The 9,389-nt window shown below is 34.6% G+C and overlaps 1 non-coding gene across 1 annotated transcript; it reads left to right on the top strand.

The window, feature by feature from the left end:
- The first annotated feature begins 8,631 nt into the window (after nt 1-8,631).
- LOC121225991 (small nucleolar RNA R71) lies at nt 8,632-8,737 on the top strand. The gene has a single exon (XR_005923891.1). It is a non-coding gene; the product is annotated as a small nucleolar RNA R71 (small nucleolar RNA).
- Nucleotides 8,738-9,389: the final 652 nt, after the last annotated feature.

A 9,389-nucleotide genomic window follows, 5' to 3' on the forward strand; every position in this document is an offset into this window, starting at 1 on the left:
GGGTTAATTCCTACCTTGATAACTTCCCGGGGTTGTCAGCCCTAGGGTTTGTTTCACACACTTCCTTTCCCGAATAGTTGATCCGTTGAGTAACCCTACAAAGTAGTTAATAGATCATGCCTCAACTCACTCTTCCCCCATATAAGGATTAGTTCCTCATGACTTTCATAAATAACATGGAATAGATGGAAGGATAAAACATGGTGAATGAATTGAAGTGTAGAGTTTAAGAAAAGCCCGATTTATATAAATAATAACACGAATCCCCAGAAGTTTATCGTCTTTACAAATCACATCTCTTGAAGGAACGCAACGAACAAATAAACTAAACTTCGAAAAAACCTAAAAAAGAAAGAAAACTAAATCTAAATATAGAATCTAAGTTCATGGAATGATGTCCATATCATGTGCCAAAGGAGCCTCTTTATAGCTTTCAGGTGGCCATCGTCCTTAACCCTAGGTTAGCTAACATTCCTGAGCTTTAAGTTTGATTTTGCAAACCAAAACGCCCCTGCTTCATATTTATTTTCCATCCCAGAGTCTATGTCGCAACACAACAGGGTGTGTGTCGCGACATATAAGTCATTATGCTCCTCATTGGGATGCCTTTAGGGGTATTCATGACACCTTTAGTCAATGTCACGACATCGAAGGCAACTTCCTATTTTCTCCATTATGCTCTCTTTGTTGTGACATCAGACCTCTCGTGTTGTGACATAGCATCCAGTATCGGCCTAAAATGCCTTTTAATGGTCTCTTACACACCCACGAAGTACATTAGCTCTCCCTTAGGCCTTATTCGACCCTTAAGGTCAATAAAAGACTTAATTTGCACACTTTATTAGATATAAGTAAAACTAAAGAAACTTAACTAAAATGTAACAGAGTGCTAGTATTCAGGCTCCTTAAGTGCGAAAACTTGTTTAATCTGCTACACTGAATTACGACAGATCAAACTTCCCCACACTTAAGTCATTTCCTGTCCTCAAGCAACATAAACAATGACAATAAAATTAGGACTTTTGAGAGAATATGATACATGTATTGACTTTGGAGCATATGACATAGGCATTTCATATTTACAAAAAATCTTAACATGATGAGTAGTTGACTTACCACTTCTAACCCAAACACCTAAGTTCAGTATGTTACAAAGTGTACAAGTATTAAGGGTCTCACTTGTAGGAATCCATCAACAGATCATACAAGTATTTTGATTATCCGAGTAGAATACAACTAGTCATTTATGCATATGTTAAGTGTGATGTCCATCTATGTATAAGGATATTTTAGGTCACATAGGACTTTTCAGCTTGTAACGTATTGACGCTTAGGACAAGGATGAAAGTAAAAAACAATAAGCATAAAAAATGGTTACAAACGCAAAAATAGTTTGGCACGTTTTATCCGTCCCTATTCTTCCCCCCTTAGTGACCTTTACCCGCTCACCTCCTTATTTCTCCTTCTCTCACCTTCCTTATGAATGAGTTATTTTTGCACTAATGAATGAGTTATTCTTTCTTTTATGACTTTATGACTTTTCTCTTTTTCAATACATCTCACTCAAGAATGCTTTTTAGCTTTTCAAGTACTTATTCTACTCTTTTTTATTTTCTTTTTGCATTTTCTCTTGTTTTGCTCATTCAGGCTAACCTATAGTTACCATATCACACTAATCCTTCCTTTTTCACTATACTTTTACAAACTCCACCAAGATGTATCTACTTAACCCTTAATACATATGGCCAGACATCTATAATCGTGCAATGTGGGACCAAAGAAAAAGGGCAAATACAAATTAACATTTTCAAGCTCGGGGCTTGTAATAGGGTTCATCAAGAAGTGTGAACAAGATTAAAAATTGGTACTAAATGTGAAATATAAATAGGACAACTTTTTGGCTCTGGATGTGTTCCAAACTGTAACAGCTGGTTTTTCGTGAAATTGGAACAGTGGCTTTGGGACCACAAATCTGATGAGTAAATTATTATTTTATTATTATTTTAATATCTATGGAATGTTAGTAAGTTAGTATAAAATTTTCGTTAAGGAATTTTGACATTTGCATGCTTGATTAAGTAAAAAGGACTAAATTATAAAAGCTGCAAAAGTGGAGTTCTAGTAGCTAAAGGTGTTAAATAGCTATGAAACTTAAATTTAAGTGGAATTAGATGGTAATTAGACCATTTATAATGTTAGTGGACAAAGATTGGCATGAATTAATTGTTTGATGTAGTTAATTAACAAGGTTAATTTGGTAAATTAATAAATAAGTTAAAGTAAAATAATACAAACAAAGGTATCATCTTCTTTAGTTGATTTTTCAACTAAAATTTGAAGGAGAGAAAGCCATATCTTGGGTTAGACTTTTGGCCAAGCTCTTCCATTTCATGTAAGTGTAATTTTATCCAGTTTTTAATGATTTTTATGTTTTTGGGATCGTTGTAGCTTAACCTAGCTAGCCCCAGGATCAATTTGCAAAATTGTTAAAAATATAGGGTTTTCCATGAATTTTCTTGCCTAATTTTTAATGTTTAATGAAATATTATGAGTCCTTGTTGATAAATAAACTAGTTTTGTAAAGTGATTTTTTGTGAAAATGTCATTTAGGGATTTATTTGCAAAAGTACTAAAATCCTATGGTAAGTTTGTGAAATGATAATTGTATGGATTGATATAGGTCCCTACAGAAATCGTCTAACTTCAAAAAAGAATGAAAATGCTTAGATTTCAATTTATGAGTTTAAGGACTAAATTGTGAAAAGTTAAAATGTTAGGGACAATAGTAAATTTGAAAAAATGAAATATGGACTGAATTGAATAATAGAAGTATTAAATGGATTGAATTTTCCTATTTAGATCATGATAGACCTTGTATGGATTTAGATCCGGGAAAAGCTAAAGCCTCGGATTGATCGACTTCGTTTTTACGCTCACATCGTCGAGGTAAGTTCGTATGAATAAGTATAATTTTTAATGCTATTTTCAATTATATGTAAATATGTTAGTTATTATGTAACTGAATGATAAATATCCAACAATGCCATGATGGTTATCGAGCCCCGTTTGAACCTTAGGAATTCGTAGGATACAAATGATATGTCATTAGGGTTTTAATGTTTTGGGTGCTGGTCTTGAATGTCCTACTGATGGCTGAGGTCCTCCATTCGTTTTGGATACTCCATAGCTCGTGTGAGTAGCATCATCTAAATTACATTCTGACCCATAGCTTATGTGAGTTGGCCCATTTCACAGCTCATGTGAACAACGATGTAAAGGAAAGGTTACGATTATATGTTTAGCACATTTTGTGTGAGCTTTCTCGCGTATCTAATGATATTCTAAATGATTTAACGAGCATGAAAAGGAAAGGAGTGGTAGTTGTTCAAATGAACTACATCATGAAATTATGAAAAGGATTGAAGTGGAAAGCTTCAATGGAAGTATGTTTATGTTCATGTACAAATAGCTTACCTTATGTTAATTCAAGTGAATTACGTTTAAATGAACTAACATGTGTTATTGATGGTGCTTAGGCTTGTGCCAAGCTTGTGGTTGGATTATGTTATGATTAATCTTAATGTTATGTATTGAAATGGTAAGTTATGTTCATGTTTTATGAACTTACTAAGCATTATGTGCTTATGTAGTTTTCTTTCTTATGTTTTATAGATAATCAAAAGCTCGATCGATTTGGAAGCTCGTCGGAGATATATCACACTATCCAGCGATAATATCAGTAGTTTTTCATGTTTTGGCCACGGTTATAGTGGCATGTATAAGTGAACTTATGATGATGTTTAGTTGAATGCTTAGATGTTAATTTGGTATGTATAAGTTGGTTGTTTTGGTACCATTTGATGTAGGTTGGTTTGTGTCATTTTGGTACTTATGATGCATGAATGGTACGGCTCAAATGGTAAGTTTATGTTGAAATTGTATAGGTCAAGCTATGGTATGTTTTGAGATGGAAATGAACTAGATGTGTATGAATCAAATGTGGTCAAGTGTACATATGTTTAGGTAAGTTTGTATGTTTACTTTTGAGGTGCATTGCTTGGCATATTGGTTGAATGGTTTTATACTATTGAATTGGTCATTTCATTTTTATTTTGATCATGTTATAATCCCTTGCTCATGTGCACAAAATGTTTTTAGGTGGTTGCATGAGTTGGTGTTGGAAATGGCTTGAATTTTGCCAATTTCATGTCCACACGGCCTGATACACGGGCGTGTGACTTAGCCATGTGTAGCACACGGCCAGGAAACATGGCCATGTGTCCCTTGTAGGTTTTAATGCATGCAAGTCAGGCAGTTACATGGCCTAGCACACGGCCTAGCACACTGGAGTGTGGCTTGGCCGTGTGACCTAACTCAGAGAGTTACATAGGTAAGGACACAGCTGGGACACAATCGCGTGTCCCTATTTCGATTGTTACATAGTCTGAGACATGGGCATGTGTCTCAGCCGTGTGCCTAGCCACACAGTTGTGTGACCTACAGTTTAAATTTTCTAACTTTTTCTTATACTTTTTGATTGTTCCAGTTTGGTCACGAACTAGTCCTAAGGTATTTCTAGGGCCTCGAAGGCTAGATTAAAGGATGTTATGTATGTGATTGAATGTACTTAGATTATATTGGCAATGATGTATGAAATGAATGTTTTAATGTTTCGTTTGTACAGAATGCCCTATAACCCTATTTTAGTGACGGATAAGGGTTAAGGGTGTTACACAAACGATGACTTAGGTCATCCTTAAATATCTCAACATGTAAAAATTTAATCAACAAAACAAATATAAATTCAACTATTTATCATTTGTACTAACATGCTTGTTTCCTTGTATTTTCTATATCACTTGGTACGGTTTATTGCTTAATGCCTATTTACAGTGTAGCATATAGAACTAGTCTAATAGTAAAAAATTTAAAATCACCTATCATTATTCAAAATTTATTCATAACATAAGCAACCTATGTACATGCTCCTAACCAATCATTTGTATTTCTACAAGCTCAAGCATACAAAGACAAGAAAAATCAAAGAAAATGTAAAAATTTGAAGCAAATTTTCTATGTTATCGCCCACACTTTAGTTGACACATTGCCCCCAATATGTTGCCCATAAAAATATTTGGAAAGTATTTACTTGATTGATCGTAATTATTCTAGCTCTTATTTGTGGGTGATTCCTCCTTTGATCATGTAAAGCTCGAATTCTTTGTGTCTCCTTTGTGTTGGGTTCCTACATAAAAAACTTAAACAAAATACAACATACTAAAAATCTACTTATTAATCACACTCCTACAGAGTATAAATCATCCAAAAATTAATATAAGTTTTCAAAAAAAAAATTTCCAATCATTCACTTCGAAATCCATCTCCTCGCTTCCATCATCTTCCTCATCTTCTTCCCTGTTATGCGCTTCTTCTCCTTGTTTCATATTTGTTGGCTAGAACATGTCAGGTGTATAGTTGGCGACCCGTATGTTATTTTGCCTCACAAATTTGTAAAAAATTGGTTTCGACTCTTGCATCCACTATATCATGCAATCAAGTTTTGAATGACTATTTTCACCGATGTCTTATTGAACTCGTGTTACCCTTTGTGACAAAACCGATGTAGTAGTCATGTCCTGTTGTCACTTGTTCCAATCCTTTATTTTTTTATCTTGTAGCTCTATGTACTGTTGAAACAAGGTGTCACCGTTAATACTTTGGGAACATTTTATCGACTACCCGGTGGATGTCGTAGGTACACCTGCCTTTTTGCATAAAGCCATCACTAGATTAGGAAAAAAGATGCCCACGTTTTGGCCACTAATTCATCTTTTCATGTTCTGTTGGATCCATTTACCGATGCACACCTGTTTTTCCTGCAAAATAGCGTAAAGTAATACTGCCCTAAAGGTATTAATGTTAGACACATTTAGAGTATGCACTATTCTCGTGCACTCAAATTGAATCCACATCTTAGCCTCTGGAAACATAATAGCTTGATGAACGGGAATGTTGGTACCTGAATGATATTTCCATTCACCACTTCATTCAGTTAAAAATTTTATAATGTTATCCATATCTATGTCTCTGAAATATTCTAAATTAGTTTCATCAAAAATTCATTTTCATAGTATGGAGCATTATAAAAGCTGCAAATAATTTGAGGGGTTACTCTCACTTCTTTCCCTCGTACAAGTACCAATTCCCATATATGACATTCAATATTCCTAGTCTCCTGGTCCCATAAAGATGTGTAAAATTCCTTAACCATTGGGACCACGACCCCATCTTTAGGGATCGTCCAAAAATGTTCCCACTTATGATCTCTGGCTAAATGTCATATTTCCTTACACACAATCATAGATAGATCAAAGCCCCTCTCTTGAATGAATGTTTTCCCTTGAAGTTCATTCAAATATATTTGAACATTCATATTTGAGAAAGAAGAGGGATTTTTGAGCCATAGATGGCTCTATTTCCATAGTTCACCTAACTTTCCTAGGAGGAATGATATTTCAACAAACAAACAAAATCAATGAAACAGTAAAAAATTTGAATGTAAGAACCTTTAACCTTAGTTATATGCTTGGAGGCCATTTGGATTCCTTGGTTTCACACGATATTCTCGTTCCTTTATGCTCTAATGATGATTAAATAGTTTGTTAAAGAAGAAAAATGTTTAAGAGATTGGGGTTTTAGGGTTTAAGGTTTTAAGATAGTGTTTTCAAAATATGAACATAAGAGAGGTTAGTATAGGTTTAGTACAAGAGTTAAGGTTTTTTTAAGTTAGAAAATAGGTGTTTTAAAGTGTTAAAATTAGGTAAATTAAGGGTTAAACCACCGAGTTACGCGATTGGGTCAAGTTGAACCTAAAGAAAATTTTAACGATGTCACAGCACAGGGGTTCCGTGTTGCGACACATACGTCAGTTTGGAGATCTTGAAAAACTTGTCTGCTTTGTCATGACACGTTGAATCCATGTCAAGACACTTACTCTTTTTCGCTCCAAAATTCCATCTCAAGGATGTTTCGGTCTAGAGATAAACATGCATCAAATAAAAGTTAGAATCTAAGCTATGTGATTAATTAAATATACAGTAATTTACAAATATAATGCAACAATTCAAATATAATTTAAGTTTTACTGCCAAATTCATCCAGTAGTGTTGTCAGTTCATAGATGGACAAACGTCTAATTCTATCAATATTAATCCACTGTCCGTCATGCCATTCCATCTTTGCTCGCTTATCCCATTCTTTGAACCTATTTATCCTTTCCACATGCATAAAAGGAAGTGTATCCCTTGATTTGGGAGCATTACAAACAAATAAATTTTTACACTACTCTCCTAGCTCCCTCCTGCCATCCTTTGTTCTTAATTGATGGTAGCATTTAAACGTTTCCGTCTCACCATTGATTTTCATAGTTAACTCATTCTTTTCTAAGTCAATGATGGACATAAAAGTAGCCAGAAAGGGTATTCCTAATAAGATCCTCTTCAAATTCAAGCACCACAAAATTTGCGGGTATAATGAAACTTCACACCTTGAGCAACACATCTTCCAGTACGCCTTTCAGATGTACTGAAGACCTATCAACCAACTCTAGTGTTATTTGAGTAGTTTTAAGATCCCTTAACCCGAGCTTTTCAAAAATTGATAAAGTCATTAAATTAATACTAGCTCCTAAATCACATAGGGCTCTATTAAAGTAAATGTTCCCTATCTTTATAGGAATAGTAAAACTTCCCAGGTCTTTTAGTTTTCGAGGCACCTATCTTGAAATAATTACACTACAAGAAGAACTTAAGTTACCTTGTTCTCCTACCTTAATTTTCTTACGCCTCGCCATCATTTCCTTTAAAAACTTAGCGTAATTAGGAACCTTCTCAATTAACTCAAGTAAAGGTAGATTAACATTTAATGCTTTAAATAGATTCAAGAAACTTACAAATTCATCCTCATCCCTATTCTCGACATAATTTACATCATCATCCAAATTATTGATATAGTGGAAAAGCGGTTTGTCTCCCCTATGCATAGATAGTGTAGAAGCAGATTCGATACGGTTGAGTCTATCCACTAACTATTGATCATTTGGGTTGACTACGTACATTATGGTCATTTAGGTTGAATCTATCTTGGGTTTTCTGAAAATAAGAAGGTTTGTAATTATTGTTTTTAACTTGATTTAAATTAGTACCTTCTCCTTGTTTCCCCTATATCAGATTTGGGTGATGTCTCTAGCTGGGATTATATGTATTTAAATAAAGGTTTCCACCCCTATTCCTGACATAATTTACATCCTCATTCAGATTATTGATATAGTGGAAAAGCGGCTTGTCTCCCCCATGCATAGATGGTGTAGAAGCAGATTCAATACAATTTAGTCTATCCACTAATTATTGATACTTATCATCCTCTTAGATTGCTTTTACCGTAGCGGGTTTCTGACCATATATGAATCATTCAATTGGCCACTGAAAGGAGTTTAGTGCCATGTTCTCAATGATTTCGTATGCATCCTCGTACGTTTTGTTCATAAGGGCTACTCTTTCTGCTTTATCTAATCCAAATCATACATTTGCATCCAACCCATTATAAAATACTTATAGTCGCATCCACTCAGGGAATCCATGGTGTGGGAATTTTTGAATCAACATTTTCAAACGTTCCAACGCCCAATAGAAACTTTCTCCCTCCATCTATCTAAAGATATTAATCTCTCTTCTCAACTAAACTGCTTTGCTAATCAGGAAGAACTTTTTTCAGAATTTTCCAACGAATTCATCCCATGTTGTGATAGATCCTGGTGTCTGCGAGTCTAAACATGAAAAAGCATTATAGATCAAGGAAAAGGGGAACAACCAAAGACGAATAGCATCATCAGTGACCTTGTTATATTTAAAAGTATCGCAAAGTTGAAGAAACCATTTTAAATGTTCATTAGGGTGCTCTGTCATAATGCCCCTAAACTGAAAATTTTTTTGGATCATTTGAATCATATTCAGTTTTATCTCAAAATTATTAGATGTAATATTCAGCCTTGTTATACTTTCTTGAACCATGTCCAGGCTTGGTAAGGCATAACCCCTTAAAGTTCTTTCGTTCCGAGCCATATGAATGTTTGTAGGAAGCTATGTGCTGGTGGGTTTCCTAGGGCGTTATCGTTAACATCACCAAATAATGGATTTTCACAAGGTACATTACCTGTAGCTGGTGGTGGTGGATCTTGCATCTGCCGCTGTTGTTGTTGTTGTTGTCGATGATTTCTTCGGATTATTCTCTCTGGTTTGGTGGTTGCTAGAATAGGTGTGCCCCTACTACGAGTCATACACTAAACAAAGGAAGAAGAGATAAGTAACAATAAATAAAATAAAATTGTATCT

This window comes from Gossypium hirsutum, chromosome D13 (assembly GCF_007990345.1).
Source record: "Gossypium hirsutum isolate 1008001.06 chromosome D13, Gossypium_hirsutum_v2.1, whole genome shotgun sequence".
Classification (NCBI taxonomy): domain Eukaryota; kingdom Viridiplantae; phylum Streptophyta; class Magnoliopsida; order Malvales; family Malvaceae; genus Gossypium; species Gossypium hirsutum.